General features: G+C 45.7%; 1 protein-coding gene across 3 annotated transcripts in view; it reads right to left on the bottom strand.

Annotated features, from left to right (window-relative positions):
- NMI (N-myc and STAT interactor) overlaps window positions 1-24,264 on the bottom strand; it is a 179,160-nt gene that overhangs the window by 142,775 nt on the left and 12,121 nt on the right. The gene's annotated exons all lie outside the window — the stretch shown is intronic.

Raw genomic sequence — 24,264 nt, 5'->3', positions numbered from 1 at the left:
GCTGTACTACAGCTTTAGCCATCAGAATGGAGTCCACTCCACTCAAGAGGACGGGGAACTTTACAGAGGTGGCAGCCCTTGTAGTTACCTTTGCTGCTGATCATCACAGGGAACTACATGGTCTACCTCCATACACCCTCAGTGGAGTGGAGAAGGCGGCATTGTGGCATTTGTCGTGAAGGTGTGCACTACAAGGGCCCTGAAGACAAAGTGGTGCAGGGTGACAGGAGGCAGTGATGGAAAATGCCTCCAGGATTTATGTGTGATTGCCTGTTCCTGTAGACATTAGCGGTTTCCATGTCAGCCTTTCCCCCATCACTTGATGTATCCTTTTTAGAATGTTATGTGGCCTACCTGTTCCGGTATTCCAAATTTAAGGGCAGGTACGAAACTTTACCCCTCTATTTTACCGCTACATTTCTATTCCACACTTGTAGCATACTCCACCTACACTCCATTCAACCTTCCACACCCCATTTAAACCGCCCGACGTCCCAGCAGTTATAACAACTCTACCTTCCGCAAAAATCCCAGGTACCCACCTGTCAAACCTCAAAATTATCTAATCTAATAACCATTCCGCTATCCCAAGCTACAAGCAGACTAACACCAATATGCTCTATGTTCCCGCTCCCATTATAGACCACACCTTCCCATCAAAGCACCAACATATCAAGATGAAAGAGAAACAAAAACTGAAAGGCTTACACTTCAATGCAAGATCCATGAACAAAAACCACATCAGTATATTTGTCCTGCACCCACATGCAATGAAGCCCGCTCATCTAAATACAGAATTAACAAAAATCGTATTGGTAAAACAGGAAGAAGTCTGGCTTTCATCAATAGAAAAACACTAAAAAAAACACCCATTGAAAACCTAACAATGGACAACTGTGTATCCGTGCTGACAAGAAGTCACGCCACTTCAACTCTCACTTGTCTCTTTCTCTTAATATGCAGACCATCACCTAGCAATGCAAACTTTAAAGATATCTAACTTGATACAATGACCAAGAACCATCTGTACCACGCAGGCCTATGCATTTTAGGAGATCTGAACATAGGTGTCCCAACCAACCTTGAGCCCTTCAAACTCTAAAGAAATTGTCCTACAACATAAAGTTCAGGGTTAAATGCCAACATCAAAAGAATGAAAACAAAAGTCAGCATACTACAATGGAAGTGGAGAAACTCAAGAGATGGAAAAAAAAAGTTTTTAAAAAACACCTATTACTATAACAGAGCATACAGATGAGTCATCAGTACCATAAAAGACAACACTGCTCCACACACATTACTGAAGTTAAATGCCCTTCAATGGAACTTCACAACATTCTAGCAGAACTCTGCAAAGTAGAGTGCCAAAACACATAAAAACCACAATTGCAAGAATTCTAAGACAAAATCCTCATGGAATTGGTCTTAATAATTAGAAAGATATAAAATGATCTTAAAGAATAATACAGACAACATAGCCCCAACACATTACCCAACCACCATAGAATGGGAAATAAGCAATATTACACAACTAAATACTTTGGATAATCATTCAGAAAAATATCACTACATGATCATCACAAGCAGAACATTAGGATCACCTTTGGATCAGGCAACTCCCCAAAACTTTAAAGATCCCTTCACACAGCCTGAGTAGAGGACGTAGCTAAACAAGCCTTGTAACTAGGTACATTTGAAAGAGCAATGTTTACTCAACTTTCAGAATTTAGAATACAAAAATACTTAAAATCAAACAAACAATGTACCTCCAGACTAGGCAGAGGTACAGTAAGCCATCATATCCATTTGGGATGACATAAAACTCACAGTGAACAAGATTGGAGTGTTCACTCTGTTGCTTTTCAACCTATCAGAGGCATATCAGAATGTCAACTTCCACAAGCTACTACAAAAAGTCTCGTTTGGAATATGTGAAAATGGTTCTATAAAGGATTGTTTCTTACCTCAAACATAGTGTGGTATACCTACCACTTTTTACATCGGCTCCTCACACCCCGCACTGTGAAGTCCCTTAGGGGCCCATTCTATCTCCATTATTATTGCCTTCACGGTCACTATCTAAAATGTTCGCAAAAGACAGGTGGTTGTGTTCCCAAAGGGAAACGTCCGCACACACTCTACAAAACAGTCTTCATATTTCTATATTTGGTACACATCAGGTAGTCTATGTCTTATAAGGAAAGTAATCATTAAGAGGGTGCTACAGAAACTCAGGGCACCTACCACCTAAAGGTGCCGTTAGTGCACACTAAAAGTGTGACACATACATTCAAACAAAATTTTGAGAAACTATTGACAGGACTCCTGTAGGCAAATAATGCTAACAGTTAGGGCATAAATTATAAGCCCTCAGTATATCAAACTCTACTAGTAATAGAGTAATAGAGATAAGTTGATAAACATAATTACGGCGATAGCCGTAATTATGTTTATCAACTTATCATGGTTGTAAACCCGACCTTTCTGTATTATACTGGCCTGCTTTCGAGTGTTCGTATTATGAACCCGATTTAAACAGACGTATACTCATTCATCGAACAAACATATAGCTAGCTTACTTGTTGGGCCGCCTTTCTGACCATTGTGACAGTTGCCATAGACCAGAAGACTTTTTCTATTTTCGCAACCTGCTCCATCTTTCACCCTACCACCTATACACCCTGGATACTAAGCTTCATTTCTAAACTACGGTTGGTTCTGCTCAAACTTGATGCTACGCACAAATTTCAGGTCGCCATACTTATGCCTTGAAAAAGTCCTTGTGTAGGACGAAACACGTGTTGGTGATCTCTATTTTTTGCTGGGAATATCTGTTTTTATGGAAATTGAAAGAATAAAGATTGAAGAAAAGATTGAAGAAAACGAAATCAGTGTATTATATTTTGAAACCCCTTGTGTCGACAATTTCTATTGAACACAACCTTGTCATCTGTTTCTTTTTTGAATACTCTATTACTAGTAGAGTTTGATATACTGAGGGCTTATAATTTATGCCCTAACTGTTAGCATTATTTGCCTACAGGAGTGCTGTCAATAGTTTCTCAAAATTTTGTTTGACTATCTAAAATGTTGTTTACATTCATCCATATGACAGGACATTTTGGAAAATACTGGAACGTGTCCAGATTTACAACAAAAATATGTTGCCTGCCTCAACTAGAGCCATTTCAAGATTAAGCGAGTTCTTGTGCCATAATCTCCCTTTGGCTAGTCATGTGTTCACCACTGCATTTTGGCCATGGACAGTACACCATCTTTCTACTTACGGTTATTGGTGTGATGTGCTGTATATGTGGCTTTTTTTCTCCACTCATCTTTATTTACTTCACCTTAACATTTCTTCTTGTCTCATTCTCATTTTAGGTGATGTGAGAAAACATGGTGAGTACACAAACCAGGAATCATAGGTGAGCGGTATACAATACTCTTCTACGATGTTTGACAGCTATACTCTTTAATATTTCAGATGTCTTCAGAAAAAAGTGTACTTTATTTTCACTGATAATAGCATGGGCCTCGCTCATAAACTCCCCCATTCATGAAGTAAATGACTATTGCTTTTCTGACAGTCCCAACAACTTTCACAAGCACTTATTTAGAATAGGAATGCACCAACTCTAAAAGATGCCATTCACTAGCAGGTAACATGTTGAAGGGTATCAAATCCTTAGCCATTTTACTCCAAGGAATCAGTGGCTATTCAACTAGTGACAAGCGCACAAATGACATTTGCCACTAGCAGCACACTGATGGCATTCGTGCACAAATTTCACCAGCAATGAGTTCATCTTGAGCCACCAATAAGCATATCTGACTTTCGATGTGGTCCTATTTAATTTCTTGGTGAAACGCAGCAGCTTCTTCCAGCATCCCTTGATGATAGGCCTTGACATCAACATTACATGCTCCTAGGCATTCAGGTTCAGTATAATCCCCTGGTTTGTCTGATGTAACTGGCTGAACAAGCATCACATTTCTTGGCATCTTACACCGCCCTCACCATTTTCCTCCCTTAAGCATCATACTATATCAGGGTTCTTTCAGCAATATTTTCCTGGATTCATATATGCTTCTACAGGTTGGCCCATATCATACCAAATTCTTTCGCAAACCCCTTACCACCTGCCAGTGTCTACAGAGATCCTGAATCTCCCAATATTGATGCATATCCCATCCAGTTTTATTTCACACTTTTCACCTGCAAAACATTTTTTTATCTTCTACTACCTCATTATTTCCTCCTTTTTGCTGCACTTTATTCATCCTATGCCGTCCAGCACAGCCAGCGTCCCCTCTTCCTACAGGTCTACACATGGAATTCCTCGTAAAACACAACTCAATTCAGGGAGATTTATTGAGCACAGTAACCTACCCAGTGCTGGGTAGGTTGCGCTCGGATTATCAAATACGCGGATTTTCTGTTGTTTTCTAAAGCTGCAAATGTTCTTATTTAATCTGAGAGTGAGAGTCAAGGCGTGCCAGAGCTTGGGGGCAAGAAGGCAATGGAACGCCCCCCACATCTGGCCTTTTCATCCTAGGGATGCAGAGCTGGTGCACACTGGTTGATCTAAGGGCTCTGTCTGACTGGTAAGGACTGATCAGTTGATTGAGATTGCTGTAAAGATGTGAATTATCAAGTGCAGACACTGTAAAGTTTGAAACCATTTATTTATGCCCACGGAGCGCCGGGAAACTCAACCTCTCGAACAGCGGTCGGCGCCAATACACAAAATGGCCGCCTTCCGCTTCCGCTATTTCCCCTTCCTGTTCCGATAGGCGGAACACTAGAACGCTACCACATATCTCCCCCCTTTATGCAAACCTCACAATAAAAGCAAGTTCTTACTTCCAGTCCATGTTAAAGTCCTTATACTTCTCTGGCACTTTCACTTCCCTTCTGACTCTGGTCTTCACCTTCGCCACTTCTCCACCTCTGTCCTGTTCCTTCGTTACCACGGGCCTCCCTGCATTTCCTTCACCTTGATCCATCACTTCCTCACCTTCTTCCTCTTTGCACCAGCCCCTCAGCTCTTCTGTCGCACCTTCTTCTCCTTCGCCATCTTCCACTTGCTGCTCTCCTTCTTCTACATTCTCTCTTCGCCTCCTACCACTTCCTTCTTCTCCATCTTCCACGACATTCTCAGCTCCTTCCTCCATTTCACGTTCCCACTTTATGATCTTGCTACATTTGGCCATCCTGTCCTGCGACCACACCTTCCCATCGCTGAGTAAGGCTGACCGGGCGTACGGCTCGAGCACTTACAAAGGTGGTGATAATTTGCCATCTCCCTTCTTCTTGAGGATCGCCAGCTTAACTCTCACCCAATCACCTTTTTCCAGTTCTGCTCCCTTCACGTTGTGATTTCTATTGAAATGTGTCGTGTACACCTCCTGTGCTCTTTCCAGGTTCCTTTTTACCACCGCTGGAGACCACTTGCTTTGTATCACCAATTTTCTCCATGCCACGTTATCCTTGGTGAAAGCCTCTCTCCCTCTCAGGACTTTAAAGGGGCTGTATCCTGTGCTCCCTGGGGTGATCCGGTAGGCCCAGATCATCTTTTCCAGTTCCTTCTCCCAATCTAGCCCTTGTTGATGGCGGCCTGGATGGTACCCATGATCACACGATTAAATCGCTCCACTTGTCCGTTACCTGAGGGATGATAGATGGGTGTGTGTTTCACTTCTATTCCATTCCTTTCCATGAAGGCAATCCACTTAGCCGAGGTGAATTGCGGCCCATTGTCGCTGATGATGACTTTCGGGATTCCTTCTCTGATAAAGGTGGCTCGCAGGAATTTAACCACTGCCTCCGTATCCACATTCTCCATCACCTCTATCTCTGGCCATTTGGAGTATTTGTCGATGAGAGCTACTACGTACTTCTGTGTCCTTGCTTTATTTAGGACGGGCCCATTATGTCCACCGACAACATTTCCCAAGGTCCATCAGGTATTGGAAATTTTCCTAGAGGGGGCCTAATCATGCTTTGGGATTTGTCTGCCTTGGCACACGATTCGCACTGTCTCACGTGTCGCTCAACTTGTGCATCGATGGCTGGCCACCAGTAGGCTTGCCTGGCAAGGGCTTTGGTCTTGGTGATGCCCTGGTGTCCTTCATGCAATAGAGTCATTAGATGTTCCAGTATGCCTTGAGGTGGTACCACTTTGTCCCCTCTTAATAGGAAAGTGGGATTCTCGGCCAGTGACAGTTCATCCCTCACTTCCCAGTACCTCCGGAGTTCTTCTTTTAGGTGTCTTTTCTCTGGCCACCCATGGATGACGTATCCCTTGATGGCTTTCAAGTCGATATCTTCTTTGTATGCCTCTTCCCACTCTTGTGCGCTTATCACTTTTTCAGCGTCCTGAATGGTGGCGACCACATATCCTTCCCAACTTTGTCTCTCCTGCCCGCTTGCGTCTTCCATGGCTGCTGCTCTGCTAAGGAAGTCCGCCACCTTGTTTTGCGGTCCCGGAATGTGCTCCACCTCGTATACGAAGTCCAACAGCCGTAGAGTCATTTTTGCAATTCTGGGTGTAGCGTGAGCATGGCCACTTGAGGTTAACACTCGGACCAGGGGCTTGTGGTCCATCTTCACCAAGAATTTTGCTCCCCACAGGTATTGGCGGAACCTCTCCATGGCCCACACCACCGCCAACATCTCCTTCTCAATCACGCTGAACTTTTCCTCGTTTGGCGCTAGGGACCTGGATGCGAAACTGACTGTCGTTGTCTCACCATTCTCTGACCGTTGCATCAGTACCGCTCCTAGGCCCCGGTCGCTGGCATCGGTTGTGAGGATTGATTCTGCACTGGGGTCGAACCCTTTAAGTGGAATGGCAGTACTCATTTCCTTCTTCAGCGAGTCAAACTCGGTCTGCTCCTCCTGGCTCCATAGGAATTTGTTCTTCTCCTTGAGTAGCTGACGTAGATGATGTGTTTTGGTCGCGAAGTGGGGAACGAATTTACTGTAATATTCGGCCATTCCCAAGAATGACCGAACATCCTCCTTCTTGCTCGGGGTAGGGGCGTCCAGAATCGCCTTCATGTTGGATCTTTTTGGTTTAATCCCTTCTTCGCTCACCTCGTGACCCAAGTATGTGACGGACTGTACCCCGAATTTACACTTCGACCACTCCGCTGTCAGACCATTGTCCTGCAAGATTCTTAGTACTTTGTGAAGTTTTTCATTGTGGTCATGCATGGTCTTTCCCATCACCAAAATATCGTCTTGGAAGAACTGTACATCTTCCACATCTTTCAGTAGCCTGTGCATCATCTTCTGGAAAACCGCTGCCGCCGAGGCCAGGCCAAACGGCATCCTTACAAATTCATAGCAGCCGAACGGTGTGATGAACGACGTGAGATGGCTGCATGATGGATGTAGTAGTACTTGGTGGTAGGCCGACGATAGGTCCACTGTGGAAAACCACTCGATGTTTTTCGTCTTCGCCAGCATTTCGTTTATGCGGGGCAGGGGAAACTTGTCAATGATGATATTTTTGTTCAGCTCCCTAAGGTCCACACACAGCCGGACCTTCCCATTCGGCTTCTGGGCCACCACCAGGGGTGAGAGACATTCTGCGCTTTCTATGGCTCTGATCACGCCTTCTCTTTCCAGTCTATCCAGTTCCTGTTGTACCGCTTCCCTGCTCCGGAATGGGATGTTCCTCACCTTGTGCACCACTGGAGTCGCTCCCTCCTTCAACTTTATGAGATGCTTGTATCTTGTTAGTTCCCCTATCTGGCCGTTGAAGACCTTGGGGTATGCTCGTTTCCACGAGTCAGCGTCATCTCTTTTGTCCATGTCCATAAGCAGGATCTTCTCTATGCCTCCTGGGTTAAGTTGAATCCCTAAGGCTCCTTGGTCTCTCCAACTCAAGACGGAGGGGCCCTTTTCCGCAATATATAACTTGCACATGGCCTGGCGGCCCCTGAACTCAAACGAGAGGGGGCAATATCCTAACATCGGTATCCTCTGCCCAGTATATGTGACGGGTCGCAAGTCCATGGGATGCAGATTCTCTCCGTGCTGCGATATGAATCTTTCTTCCCATACTTTTCTTTGTATGATGGAGAGGGGCGCACCGCTGTCTGCTATCATTTCCAAAGGTATTCCACCTATGTGCATGTCCAGTCTGGGTTTGTCGGTTCCTGACCCTTCTAATTCCAGCACTTGGACGTCTATGTATAGGATTTCTTCCAAGTCTTCTGTTTCCTCTGAACCAGCCAGTTCGTCTTGCTGTTCTTGGTCCACATACCTGACCGTTGTTCCCTTGGGTTTTCGGCGGCATACCTTTTTGTAATGCCCGAACACTCCACAATACGAACACTTTGCCCGAAACGCTGGGCACACTTTATCGTTCCCTAGGTGTGTCGTGCTCCCACACCTGTAACAGCTTTGCCGTCCTCCTTTGTTCGCTCTCTGGTCCGCTGGATTGGTTGGTTAGGACGTCTTCCTTCCTGGTTTTTCTGCTGATCTCTTTGCTTGGGACGCTCACTCCTTCCTTGCGTCATTATCTTGCATACTGTCAGGGCTCCTCCTGTTTCCGTCTTGGCCGCCTGGGCACATCGTTTGGACAATTCGACTTTCTTTACCATCGCCCAAATTTCTTTGAGGGGGGCATCTCCATTAACCCATAGTTTCTCTTGGACATGGGTGCTGGACGTGTGCATGATAATCTGGTCTCTAATCAGGTCGTCGTGCAGCGCACCAAACTTGCATGTGAGAGCCAATTTCTGCAGGGCCACCACATACTCATCCACCGTCTTGTTGCTCTTCTTTTTCCTCTGGAAGAAGTTGTAACGGTCAATCGCGACACACACTACTGGCCTGAAGTGCGCGTCCAGATCGGCAATGGCATGGCTAAATACGTCGGTGTCCGTGGCATCCCTCTCTGTTTTAACGATGGTGTCGTAGACTCTTATCCCTTCTGGGCCCAGGTTATGTAACAGGATTTTTTTCCTTCTCTTGCTGGAGTATGGCGCGCCCGCCTCTTCTTCCAACGCGTCGAGGTAGTTGAGGAAATACCTCTTCCAGTCTTCCCATAGCCTCTCCCGCTCCCCTGAATTGGTCAGGAAAGGTACCAGTTGTGTGAGAGATGAAGACTCTACCGCCATTTGGTTGGCTCTTCGTCGGGCGGGCTGGACGGGAACTGCTCTCCCAGGGGGGCTTCCTGGCGCGGGTTGCACCTCCGAGCCCTTCACGCCTAGATCGCTGTCGCTGTCGTTCTCTAGCAAGACGTGCGCGGGATCTGGTAGTGCCAGTGAGTTTTCTCCACCCTCCGGGCGAATAGTGCTCGGCCCTCCTTCGCTAACCCGCTGCTCCGCCAGTTTGCCTGGTTCCACCTCCTCTCCCCTGGGTCCTAGGCACTCTCTAGGGCTACTGGGGTACTTCTGGGCTTGGGTCTCCCTTGCTGCCCGCACCCACTGCACTTGATGGGGAACCTGAGGCTGGAAGGGTATGCCCCGTGGTATTGAGGCCAATGGGGGGTGCACGCAGGCCTACCTCCCTGTGTATTGCTCCTGCAATCCCAGGCTGTTCGTGGACCGCGCCGTCACGCGCTCGCCAGGGATCCTCTGCCACGCTCCGTGGGTCGGCTGGGTTGCACTCCGCCGGAACTGCACTACCGGTGCTGCACGCTGCGTAGGGGTCGGGCGTTATGCCAGGACCCTCGTCGCCATTGTAAAGATGTGAATTATCAAGTGCAGACACTGTAAAGTTTGAAACCATTTATTTATGCCCACGGAGCGCCGGGAAACTCAACCTCTCGAACAGCGGTCGGCGCCAATACACAAAATGGCCGCCTTCCGCTTCCGCTATTTCCCCTTCCTGTTCCGATAGGCGGAACACTAGAACGCTACCACAATTGCTACCGACAAAAACGTGGGGCTGTGACATATTTGATGCTGCCATTCAACCCATTCTAACCCTACATTGAAATAACCTAACACAAACTAAACTAATAGGTTAAATAACAACAAGGTTTCAATATTCTTTATTGTAGTAAACAAAAGGGCAGATAATCAAAGCATAACAGAATGCTTCCAATCACTCATAATTATCAACTTCACACTGCAAAGTGTCTGTATGTATACATATATCACACCCTCAAGATGCAATCTCGAAACTTGGTACAGTTTAGGAAATACACAAAAGGCGGATGCTTCCCTCAAAACTATCACTATTATAAAAACAATCCCACACTAATTTACAAAGAAGCATATAACGCGAGCTACATAGTTAGCTAACACCCACATGACTACCTTACTGAGGTGTACAGTCAACTTGCAGATGACTCTGGTTATAAAAAGTTTGACTTTACCCCACTTTCAAAATACATCAAACCCTTCTTGAAAATGTTTTTTTACAATCCTTCGAACAGTGGAAGAAATAAATGGATCTATTTTTTTTACCATCCTAAAAGGGAAAGCTTTTACATGCTGTATGTTAGGATACAGATTCACAACCTCTGCTCATTCCAGACTTACCATCAGATCCAAAATACCACCAAGGATGTTATGAATAGATTAGACAATATATTATGGCAAGAGAATCACTATTTAGCTACCGTTGACATTGAGGCTTATTTATTTCAATCCATAATCAGGATGGCTTGGAAATAATCACAAGAGCACTGACAACTGAACCCGCACACTTCTTGATAGTCAACAAGACTATGTTATGTTTTTTTCCAGAAAATGGGGGCCAGGGTCGAAAACCTGGCACCACCAGTGAGCTTTAATCTGAAACGAGGGGTAAGTAATACATTTTAGAAATGCTTGATTTTGGTCTGAATACCAATATTTTCATCTTTGAATAATTACATCTATATCCTACAATGCAGTGCAATGATGGGAGACAAATTTACCATGCCTGTATCATATTTGAACAGGCAGAAAGGCACTATATATGGTGAAAAACCTTTATAGAACGCACATCCCATATGATATACTGGGGAAAATTTAATGATCACATACTACCTACTAATATTGAAAGGAGACCTAGGACTTATTCTAAATATTATTCTCATAAATATTAATTAATTCAACTTCCAACTCACAATACAAACTTCAAAATTGGAAGAGAATTGATTAGATCTAACAATCTACATACGACAAACTATGAACTAAACTTCACAGAAAACTATTTTTCTTCTATAAACATCAGAGTTTAATATATTTTCTGCCTTGCAAAACTCTGCGTCTTCACATTATTTATGAAGAAACGTGCTGGTTGTACAATGCATTCATGCAAACTGGAAAGAAATAAGTTGGTGTGAGTTATCTTGAACAATGGGATGGAAAATGTATCTACTGTCTAGCAATTTATTGGAAATATAATTGTGGTGTCCATACCCACTTCGTGAATACACTACTTAACTAATGGGACCCGCCAAAAGGCTATGTAAATCATCCAACAGATTACAATATAATTCCATAGAAAGGCAATTACAGTAGGGATTCCAGGACTTGGGCCCTAGCCACATTACTACTCTTGCAGTTCTGGGTCTGACATTACCAGTGGAGTGGATCCCTCAAGACTTTGACCCTCAAGATGGCAACTGAAAGGCTTTCTTCACCAGATATTGCAGAGTATGCATTGGGCATCAAGTGATCAGTGGAAAAAGGTGATATTACTGCTGGTATGTCTGCTTCAGCACTCAGAGGGGGGAACTTTGCGACATGAATATTTGCTGACAGACTTATGTCATTTAGAACCGCCACTTTGCCATATACAGCAATCTTGGAGTTGTCCATACTTTGCCTAAAGGATGCTTCCTTCCAGAGCTCTAGGCTCACGTCCTTCCGACCCACCTCTGGTGACTGATCTTTTCCTCACGAGGTCACTGATGCTTCCATACTTGGCCCTTGTTTCACTTTATCCTATTTGTTTTCGAATGCTGCAACATTCCTTGCCGCTGCTCCAACTAGTTCCTAATCACCCTACTATAAGCATCATAGATCCCGGTCCCCAGAATACATGCTCTCTTCATGAGTCTCAGACTTATCTATGATCTGTCTTCTGTTTCCCTCCACCTGTAAAATAGTCTTCCTATAAATTACTGGAGTGTTTTCCCATCATAAAAAAGTCCCCAAATGTAATGTGTAATGTAATATAAGGTGGATTTTTAGAGTACTGCTTGTCACCCGTACCGGTATCCAGGCGCCAATGTAATCCTCTTCCTCCATGTAAGTGGCCACACCCAGTGTGGGCCTCCTAGAGTAGCTGTACCCATCATAGGGATCCTCCATATCTGCCGAGTCAATACCTATCCAGGCAGTCAGATCTCATCAAGGCTTGTCCAGGTGCGTGGAGTGAGCAGTGAAACCCAAGTACCAACAAGTGCACAGGGAGCCATGTAAGTCATGCGAGCATTCAGCACACCAACCTCCACTTTCGTCTGGCCCTTCCGCACACCGCAGCAACCACACTATCACTAACAAAAAGTGGGCGAGGACTGTTTGACCTGCACAAATAGCTTGCTCACAGGGACTCCAGTGCAGAGGCTGCATAAAAGGGTGTAGTGAAGACAGGGTTCTGCTTGCACACATTGCTATGCTAGCATAAGCGTATTAGAAGTTTAAACGCCATTTTGACACTTTGCAACTTTTGCACACGACACTACATGTAACTGTTGTTGTAAGTTAAACTGCTTTCTTTTTCTTCGCATGAGAACAGTCTGTTTTTCATGTCCCTAGACTTACATCACTACCTTAGTCTGTGCACTGTGTGCAAAAGTCTTCAAGGTCATAATAACAATGTTTGCTGTTGATTCAGTTTGATCGGCCCACGCTCTAGACACAACACGCACACAGCTGCAACCAACTGAAATTCAAGTGCCCTTAATATTGCACTGCATGCATGATTTGGGGCACTTGGTGAAAAAACCTTTCCAGAGACAGAGAGCTTTGCTGATCCTGCATTTGTGATTCACCTCGGCTGATCTTGGAGGTATGGGGTTCCCCATTCAAGCCTAAGAGACCTTCTATTATTATAAAACCTCCTAGCAGGGGAGGGTGGTTCACAAGGACCTAAATGACCGGTTTCCACTATCATTGTAACATGATTTCTCTAATCATATGCCTGCTTATGTTAGCCAAAATACTGCATCTTAGAGCACGTAGTTTAAAATAAACATTTTAAACTTTTCAGTGTCTCTGATTGCTCACGTTGTGGACTGCTATGAGAAAAAGAGAGTTCTTGATTCCGACCATTTCTGAGAGTACCCTAAGTCGTTTGTTCTGGGTTGTCTAATCATTGGTAGATTCGCTGTAGTACGGAGAGCTAAGGGGTTCTGGGTACTGAGGTGAGATTTTGGTACACCACAGTTCACTGAGGTCCTGGTTTCCTGTGCATAGTTCTGTGCATGAGCAGAATCCCTGCAACAAGGGCACCTCATTGCCTCCCCCTTGTAAGCCTCAATGGCCTTGAGCTGGCTCCAAGAAAAGGAGAAAGAAACTAAGGTGGTTTAGTAGCTTATCAGTTCCCCGCATCAAAAAATAATTTAAAATAAATACAATGGCTCTTCTATCTAAATGAAGGATTGTAGGTTATGAAATTGGAATTGGATATTACAACTCTCTTTATATCTCTGGACTAGAGAAGACTTTAACAGTCTCAGTCTTTGAATATAAGCATTACACCTTAGAGCACCAGATTCACTCACTGTTTTTTAATCTTGTTCATGGAACACAATATCAAAGAGCATACAGGAACAGGCAGAAATCGCTTTAAACAGTTTATTTTATGTGATTACACACCATGACATCCACTGCTCTAATATCTGACCATTACAGCTATTTATTGTAAGTGAGGCCTGTTTGATGAAATATCTGCACCCATTTGTATTTTACTGATGTTCAAACTCCAGAATTGTATTTATGGACAGTTATTTTTACAAATGATGTTGCATAGACTATAACATTGGCAGCATGGGCACATGTGAAGTGTCAGTGTCTGATCTCTGATAGTGAGCAGGAATATAAGCTGAGATTGAAAACCTACCTTCCCTCCTGGGTGGCTGGGAGAGTGTCTAATATCTGTGTGACATGCCATGCCCGCACACCTACTGACAGGGAAAGAATTTGCTAGAGTGGTACACAGACCAGACTACACAGACCTAACTACATATGGCTTTCACTTGACTCATATTTGGCATTCAGTTTGCATTGCCACAGATATAAACTTCAAATTGTTCCACATTTGAGAAGATGGTATAGAAACTACCTAGAAACATGTAGTCCTGTCCTTCCAAGGCTCTCAGGGTGCCCCTCAAATTGAGTCACAACCACACCTGCACGCCCAAGTGCCCAAAGCACACTGGCTTAGCTACTCGTGCTGTTCTGCTCTCCTCTGTAACTACAAGGGGTTCAGTCACAGTATGTCTGGTCACTTCCTGTCCAGTGGAATATACCAGGACTACAACCCCAGCACTTTCAAACATTTCCTGTCCTGTGATATTTAAAAGGCATTAGTGCCTAATCGGTCTTTCCCTGTCCTGGAAGTTTAACAAAGCTGAAGATCCAACCGTGCCACTCATCCTGGAATGCACTGGTGTACATTTGACTCAAGAATGTGTTTTCTCCCTCTGCCCTAGAGTCCCAATTGCGAGGTTTGAGTTGCACATCGACTCCCTGATCCCACTTCTGCAATTTATTCTCTTGTCGTTGGCCCACACCACCAGCTGGGCAGATCAGAGATACACAGCACTGCAGTCATAGGGCAGTAGGCCTAGGTCAGCAGCAAAGCACACATAATGGAACTCCCAGGAGCAATAGGTCAGTGTGTGCTGGCCCACACCACACTGCAGCCACCCCTGCTGAACAGATAATCGAGAGCACTGAGGCCTGGGTCAGGTGCAGAAACAGCAACGAACAAGAGGACATTGGGAGAACACTGCAGTAAGTGAAATAGCTCTCTTAGCTATCTTCCTTTTACCTAGTGTGCTGTACTTTTATCATTTACACACTCTATACTATGCACCCATCTGTTCCTGTGCGCTCTACCGCTAATGATTTCTGCGGACCCCTCCCATGGATAAAGCAGGGGGGCAGGGGGTTACGGATGTAATGTCTAGAGTTTCAGGTGTACAGGTCCCTGTAGACGCCAAATGGCTCCTCCTAATGATTAAAGGAGACTCAGACTGACCCAGATATATACGAGAATTTGGCTTGCCCTAGCAGCCGGGATAGCCAAAAGGAACATTGAAAGGAGGTGGAGGAGCACTTGCCACCATCTTTGGGTTACTGGAAACATGACCGTGATTGGTGCCAGAGGGGAGAAGAAACGGTATATAAAGGAAGAGGGTGCCTCAAAAAGTGGGAGAAAACATGGTCACCATGGAGTAAGTATAGACTAGGGATGGAAGTGGGGGGGGGGGGGGGGGGGGGGGAATTGGTGTGTGTCGTGCCTTCCCCTGAATGAGTCAGGGCTGGGATGAATAGACCTGGGCTGCATTCAGAATAGTGGGAGGAGTTTTCACTAGCACCTCAATTGGCCTGGTCTGCATTTAGAGTGGTGGTAGGAGATTTTTCCTTGCACCTGAATAGGGTCTGTCTCCCTTGCACAATGCTGTCTCCACCTCCTGTGTTCATACTGCACCAGTGAGGACAGAACTGGTTTGGACTGGGCTCAGAGACCCTTGCACAAAGAGAACAAAGACATTTGGGGGTAGAATTATTAGACCTAAAACTCCTGAATGTTAGACTATTTCTGGAATCCAGAGGAACCTTTGCCAAGGAGAAGAGCTGGAGAAACTGGAGGAGGAGTCCTGCCCCTTTGCTGTGTGCTGTCTAGCTCCCCTGAACTTCCTTGCTGGGAGTTCTGACCTGCCAAGAGGTGCCTGTGGCTGTGTTGGATCGCTGGAGGTTGTTCCTGCTGTTGGGAGCTGGAAAAGCAGTGCAACAACAAGAAAATCAACGAATCGCTCTTCTTGTGGCAGTTTTCCCGACTCAGCACCGCTGTGCGAGAATAATCTCCGCCGCGCTGCTGCCAAAACCAACGCAGCGCCTGTCGCTGCTGAATGAACTAACGCATCGAGGGGCTCGCGGCTTAATAAACAGACGCAGCGCCACTCGACGCCGCTGCATTGATCGCGGACACATCCCGGATTTCCCCTTATCGTACCTGTGCGTCAAGTTTTCCAAACGCATCACCCGCAGATCAGAAGTGCCTTGGAATCGACACATCACTTCCCCCTACAGACCGGACTCGACACATCACTTCTCCTGCATGCAGCAGAACTGTCGCATCGCCTCCCCATGGTATCAGGAACTTAAGCTTTTCTTTGTTTTTCAACGCTTCCCATCCCTGCGGATGTTTGACCTTGTGAATTGTTTTTGCAACTACAAGTACTTTGAGGGAAATCACAAATCTATAGTTTACTATGGTCCAAGTTGCTTAAAACCTTTTTAAAGTCATATTCTTATTACATGTATGTGGATTTTTGTCGTTTTGGTCTTGTTGAGTTTATATGAAGATACTTTATTTTTCTAAACTGGTGCGGTGACCATTTGCGGTGTTATCACTGTATCACTGTGTGTTTTGAGTACAAATACTTCACACATTGCCTTTGGGATAGTCCTGTCTGCTCATGCCAAGCTACCTAGAGGTGAACAGGGGTTATCTAGACTGTGTATCCCCATTACCCTGACTAGAAGCAAGGTTTCCTATTTGGACAAAGGTACCTACCTCTGCCAACTAGAGACCCCCATTTCTAACAGATAGCATGTCTGTTTACTTCTAAGCATTTATTTAAAAAATGTATACGATAACTTTTCTTTTGTAAAAACATCACCCAAATTAGTAGTGTTTTCTTTTGCGGATTTGAATTGACTCCATTGTTCCTTTATGAGCCAACACGTTGGCTGCATTTATTTACAGCCATGGATAGAATGTTGTATTTTTAGAAATGTAAAAGGCGATACGAGAAACCCAGGGGCCAGAGTTTCAAAGCAGTTAATGCGTTTGTTACATTTTTATGTCACGGTCGGTAAGACATACAACTCGAGCGGAGCTGTCAAGGTAGTCATCTTATTATTGCAGCATGTTCGTAAAGGAGTAAATGTAGAACTCAGGTTGTCAGGATAGTCGAGCTGGCACAGCAGATCATGGATGAAAACAGGAATTGGAAGTCACTAAAATGGCGACACAAACTGCTGAGGATTAAAACCAATCTAATGCACATAAAATAAATCCTGTAAAAAGGAGTGGTCAGTATCACAAACCTTTCATGGAGCAGGGTCCAATCCTCACAAAGCATTGGGGCAAATGCCTTTCTCTAAATGGACCAAGTGCAGTGCTGATAACCCTTCAGAAATCATCTGTGATCGACACCAAAGTAAGGTCGAGATTAGAGCAGAGTTCTATGCTGTTCACACATATAGTCTGTGTTCCCTCAGTAGCCTTCCTGCTATGGCAAAGAACTTAGCAACTCATGCTAACTCCATGGGAACATCGCACGAGCAGACACAGGACACTGCCTCTCTGCAGGTTCTTATAACATGCTGTAAGAATAGCCGTAAAAAAATTTGCCTTTGGGGAAGTAGTGCTAGCCAGCAGCATACTAGATGAACCATTGCTTCCAATGTATATGGGCAAAGTCTACACTGTCTTTGCCTTGGGGTTTTTGATTTTCAGTTGGCTATGAATTCCCATATAGGTAGTGTCAAGAGTCTGGTCAATAAAATATTCCATAGGGATTGTCTCCCCATAGCTACTCTCAGGTAAGCCTGGCCTGCCATATCCTCATGCAATTTGTGATATGCACAAATGTCATTCAGATCTTATTCTTTCTACAAATGCTTTCCTGGTTTCTTTAATGTGCCCTTCAAATGGTGGAGCGTCACAGCAGGAGTTTTTAGACTTACGGTGACCATATTTAGTTTGGCGGAAGCGCTGTTGACGTATCTTGCCCATGTGTGCTTCACATCGTGAAAGATCACCTACATCACCTTTCATAGTGTCTTCTTTTGCTTCTTCTGCTCTGATCACTTGATGGTAATATTTATTTAAGCGCTTTTTGCATTAAACATCCTTATTTGCCAGCGCAAACTCCGACCGTATCAATGTTTGTCTTATGGATTTGGGGAGTCCAAATATTTTTCTGTGAACTGCAATAGGACAGTGCTCTAGAGTGTTTGTGCATACGAACAAACCAACTGCCAATACTGATGGTCATTTATCAATCTTAATTCACTTGGCGCAAGAACAATAGATCAATGCAACCTTTCACTACTCAATAGCGTTTATTTAAACAGCATCAGTTTTTTGTATTTCTATTTTTTTTTACACAAAAAATGCTTTATATACAAAAGATCAGACAACCACGACAAAAGTACAAAAAAGAGGATTGTAGTGGAATTCCACTCACAATCATACTGAATCATTCATACAACATTCCTCATTCACCGACAATTAACATCCTACACAAAATCGCATGCCCACTCCTTGGATCCCTGAATCTAATCTCTAGTTGGTGGACCAAGGTGTTTAGACCAAACAAAGCAATAATTAATACACCACATGGTTGTGCATACCATCTACTCTCGAAAATTCTGAGTTCAAAAAAGCTATTACTTACAAGTGCACAACATGAATATCATAATTTAGACAAACAATTGTTTGGTGCAAAAAAGAAGAAGGTCAAAAGGGCTCAGCCTTACTGATTAAAGCCACACCCTGTATTGTTTTTTTTTTTAAACCTTTATTTGTATCCTTTTTCCAAAGTACAAAACATGAAACATCATACTTGTTATACACCGGTGCAACATTGATACCATATTCATGTATGCTTTCCCTAACCCAAAGATACCCCCCCTATTCCCCTCCCTGTATCATTCTAGATTCTGCAAAAGCAATCCTCGGCTAAGTGAGTAAAGTCCGGCAGCAAGTTCATAGTAGAGTCCAGCACGTGAGTTTCATCGTCCTAATTACCAGCAAGCAGCAGACTTGATAGAGGCTACATGTTGCCACACACCACTAAGTTGGCATCTGTCTGCCCCACCACTACATGACTCCATTACCTCCCCTCGCCCCATCATCCTCCCCGCTCCGCAGCCTCACATCTCATTCAACAGTGTCTTCAACCCCTGCTCCTATGTCACTTGTGTGGTCCTCCCCCTGCTGCTTTGCAAGGTAAGCTATCAATGGGCCCCAAATATCTTTTGGCCGGGACTTCAACGGTAATTGTTCTGCATAAGCTTGTAAATATTCCTGCCACGTGGTCATATCTTGTATCCATCCCTTAAACTTAGGCGCCCTGCCCCTGCCCCATCTGCATGCCACTTATCTTCGAGCTAGCATAATGCCCATAATGAGAAATGTGTGATGTGGTGTCTTGATATCTGCCACCAGGCCCAGTAGGGCCCTGGTGGGGAGTGGCTCAATATGGGTCCCCAACATCCCAGTCAGTCCCGCAAAGACCTCCCTCCAGTATTCAGCAACTGCAGAGCATTCCATGCCAGAGGCATGAAGTCTGCAGGGCCTTGCTTACATCTAAGGCATCTGTCATCATCCCGGAGCTGCAGCCTATGTAGGCGAGCTGGCGTGTGATGTAGTCGATGCAAAAACTTTAAATGCAGCAGTCGTAGCCTGCTACTACCAGACACCAGCTCCGTCTGCTGACATGCCATTTCCCACTGATCGCCTCTTTTACTCACATACTCACGGTAGAATCCCTGCCCATTATTTCTTTCCATGTCGCTCCCCATATCACCCACACCAGCTACCCCAACTCGCCCGGAAGAAACAACCCCCCCCCCCTCTAATCTCCCAAGAACAGATCTCCTGGGCTCTCAACCTTTGAACCATTTAAAAGAAAAAAGAAACTGGGGGGAATTCCCTCAATAGGGGGCCACTAGGGGCTCCTGCCATTGCCACTCAGCCATCTGCAACCTCCTGAACCTCAGGGGGTCGGTCTGACGGTACAGAGGCGAGCAGCTTGGCGACCATCTGTGCCATCTCGTCAATAACTGAGTTTATACATCACCAGTCAGCAGAGTGTCTTTTAGAAGCCCCACGGCTTGCGGCTGAGATCCTGGTCCCATGTACTCCGCAATCCTCAAGATGGCTCCGACAGCGGCGAGTGGGATCTCGATCGGCGTCTCATGGCCTCTTCTCTGGAAGATGATCGTCTGTCGCGCTTGAGATACTCCTCTGCCTGTTGTGGAGTATTAAAGATGTGTTGAGTTCCTCTGTGGTGAATCCGTAGCCTCGCAGGATATAGCATTGCATACTGGATGTTTTGGGACTGCAGCTTTTTCTTCACAGCCAGAAATTTGCGTCTGGCTTTCAGCACTGTTTGGGTGAAGTCAGGATAGAAGGACAGAGTGGTGTTCTCGTACCTCACTTCCCCTTTTTCTCTCGCTAGCCGCAGCAACGTGTCTCTGTCGCGATAGTTTAGGAATCGCATTATCATAGGGCGTGGGTGGGTGCCCGGGGGAGGCCTCGTGGCCAGTGATCGGTGAGCCCTTTCGATAACCAGTTGAGCTGAAAAGGAGTCCTTCCCAAATAGGCCAGTAAGTAGGCATTCCATGAAATCTTCCAGCCTACCCGTGTTAGTGGTCTCGGCCAGGCCTAGCATGTGAACGTTGTTTCTCCTGGAGCGGGCTTCCAACTCCTCGTTTTTTTCAGCAATGACTTTCAAGAGCTTTTCCATTTGTAACATATGCTGTTTACTCACCCCCGCTCCATCCTCCAGATCATACACCCTATGTTCAGCTTCCTTCAGCCGCTCTTCATGATTGTCCAGCTTCGCTACGACGTTGTTCAGCCTGTGGCTCATAGAGTCTATTTTCGAGTTTATGGAGGTGAGACTTTGCTGCATGCCCACCAGCAAGGCCTTCCAACCTTCCTCCCTTGTCTCCGGAGGGTCGTTGTCACCTTGGTCCCTAGACACAGAGCTGGGTGTTTTGCGGGTGTCGAACGCCAATTTCACCTGTCTTAGCTCCATCTTACCCATGCCGGCAAGGTGTCAACAGCCTGAGCTCGACTGATGGACGGAGGTTAGTCCCAGTATCCCCCGGCAGGCAACCTTACAGCGCCCAGCCTTGTCAGCTTTTCCTCAGTCTCAGGACCCCGTCCAGATTGAGATCAGGACGATCACCCCAGTGGCCCAGGTCAGACCAGCTCACAAATGTCCTCGGCTCGTAGGCAACAATATCGAGCCTCAGGGTACCTGTAAATCCCGCTTCCAAAATGGCGGCCTTCTCCGGATGTTCAAGAGGCTCCCGTGGCAGTGCCCTGGCACAGTTATGATAAGCTGGGGAGAGGTCGCAGCCCGCAAGGGTGAAGGCACTACATGTGCTTACCAGCGCGGCAGCGGAGTGTCTATTCTTCCGCCTCCCGGCACTAGTAGGCCTGCTTTAGCCTCCTTAGCTCAGCATCGCGTCTGGTTGCAAAATGGCGGCTATCACTGTAATTTTCGTCACCTTTCGTCCTATTCAGCATTGGCCATCCCCTTTAAATGTGCCCTCGCCAGCTCAGTCTGTACCGGAGCCCTGCCGCTGTAGCAGATCCCACCCGTGTCCTGCCTCCTCCTGCTCTCACCTCTTCAGCCCTACGGGGCCCAAGCTCCTCCGCCGTGTATTTATTGCAGGAGGCTCGTCCTGGGTGAGTTGCTCCTAGTTATAGGGGTGCCCACAATGCCATTTTGGAGTTTGCACCAAGGACCGGATTACCGCTGGGGCGATATGGCAAACCTCCAGGCCTTGCCCAGTGTCTTCTGCCACGTCGCGTGCAGGCCTTCACAGCCGTGGCCTCGCGTGATACCCAGCAGCAGTCCTCCAGCGCGATCTGCCTATTCTCCCCGCCGCGGCTCTCACCAGCACGTTACTTCAGCGGGAACCAGAGCTCCGGTTCCAGAATCACACCTCAGCTGCAGGAGACCGCCCGGGGTCTGTTGCCAATGTTTTGGGCAGGATATTAGTTGGCAGGATGGGGGTTATGATGCTTTAAACGCCCGGCCCGGCGGTCGCTCTACACCGGAGCAGCCATTGCAGTCCGGCGCCACCTAGCGCCCCCTCCACATCCTGTACTGTTATATAACTAGAGTGTTTGTAAGCATTTCTGGGACGGTGAGATGCCCATAGCTTATGGTAGGTAATAATTTGCCACAAGTTACTATTTGGATCCAGTCAGCTGTTGGGCTCTGTAGTTTGTGGTGGAGCTTGGCAAGGGCAAATTATGTTTTGCCTGTCTTTATCTCTGGCCCTTGGCAGACAACAAGGTAATTAATTATATTTACCAGCCACGGTTATGATTAAGGATCCCAAGTTCTCAAATGATGTTTTTAGCCTTTTGACCAATGATTAAAACTTTGGTTTTTGTGGCATTTACTTTTAGGGAATTAGAGGGGTTGTAACTTTGTAAAATGTCCAATGCCTTGTTCATACTAATGCTTGTGTGGACTAATATTACCAGGTCATCTACATATTGAATGATGGGTAACCAAGGCCCAAGATTCGGAGAAACAAGATTCCCCTTCAGCAATTCAAAACCTAGGTCTGCAGTGTACAGGTTAAACAAAATTGGAGTGATTACGCATACTTGTTTCAGGGCTTTTGTTTGTGTATATTTTTGGGGCGACGTGGGTATGGGTTCGTTTTATCAGGGTCCAGGTGTCTGTGTATAAGGCTATAATAGCTGCCAAGAGATGTTTTTGTATTCCCCAAGCAGCAGGTTTGGTCCATAGTGTTTTTCGATCAATTCCATCGAACATAGCACTGTAACTCCTGAGACAGTAATAACACTGGATGGGTGGCTCCATGGCTCCACAAGTCCTAAGCAAGAACTCAGGCTAAAGTTTAAGCCTGTAGTGAAAGAGCCACTTTTGTAGTCTGGCACCCTATGATGACCTCCAACTATCACCATTTTAATTGATTTTAGTGTGTTCCTTAATGTAGGATGATCCTGCATTTGCCTGCTTCTCTTCTGTTCTGTAATCTTGATGTCTTTCAGTGGGAGCTGTTACTGAGTGGAACAGTCTTGCCAAGAGCAGAGCGTGTGGGATGTGCATTTGTAGACGTGCAGTTGTGTAGGAATGTGTCATTGGTGAGAATTATGAGTTCATACTATTGGCTTTGACCATTCTGTTTTCCGACTTTATCTTGCTTAATGGCAGGTCTTGCCTATTGGCTTTGGCATAATCTTATGCCAGCTTGCATTAGTGGCCTATGCTTAAGCGACTCCATTTTCTGAGCTGTCTCCATCTTCTGAGCCTTTCTAGGTGAGTAGTTATGTTTTGTTTTCTGCACTCTGCATGCTAGTAGAAACCAGTTATTTTCAGAGGAATGTCGAAGTCGAATCTCGAAGTCATAGCAAAGGCCTGATCAACCCATGTTGTGTCCTTGGCACGGAGTGGTACGGAATCTGATGGGAAAAGGAGGCGAGGCTTGCTAAAAGCTTCGACCAACGTTTTCACTTGTATTAAAAGGGGGAGCCTCCACTGGTCTGGTGGAAGTGGAAGTTTGTATTCCGAGTGAGGGGAGACGTGTTTATCTCGGATTGAACCCTGATTGCTAAGCTCTGTTCCCCGGCTGTGCGAAGACTTCCCCCGGATAGAAGTGGGCAGTGTATGCATCAGGTGATGTATTGAGTTTTGTGATTATTGCCATTGTGATGTGAGCCAGTGGCTGTGAGCGTTTGAGGTGTTTTCTTTGTGGTGTGGGAGGTGCACATCCAGAGTGATCCCCTACTATGTATGTATGTGTGTATATATATATATATTACCTACTGGCTATCGCCAGTAGGTATATATAGTTAGGATTTATTCCCTATGGGATTTTTGAAAATTCTATGTCTAATAACTTTGGCGTTTGTGGACGGAATCGGCTGAAATTTTCAGGAAAATGGCACATTTTGTTTCTGAGCAGCCCTTGAAAATTGGGGGGGGTTTTGTCGAGGGGGGGCCGAGAAAAAAGGGGGGTCCCAAAACGCGTTTTTCCCATGTTAATTTCCATAGGGCGGTTGGACTCACTTTTAGCTCGAACGGCTGAATGGATTTGCACGAAACTTGGCAAAATTGTAGGGACTGTTAGCCCGATGTGCCTTTGCTAGGTCTCAATATATGTGCTCCAGTAGTTTTTGAGAAATTAACGTTCAAAACAAGATATATATCTGTAACAGCGCTCCGGACTGCGCTCCGGTTCGCTTACTTTTCGCGAAACGGAACTTTGCGCGCAGAAAGCTGATTGGCTCTCCGGTGTCCGTCAACATTCTAAACAGTCCGGAGCGGCCGCCATCTT

Source organism: Lissotriton vulgaris, chromosome 2_1, assembly GCF_964263255.1.
Source record: "Lissotriton vulgaris chromosome 2_1, aLisVul1.2, whole genome shotgun sequence".
Lineage (NCBI taxonomy): Eukaryota > Metazoa > Chordata > Amphibia > Caudata > Salamandridae > Lissotriton > Lissotriton vulgaris.
This window is presented reverse-complemented; position numbering and strand designations above follow the sequence as displayed.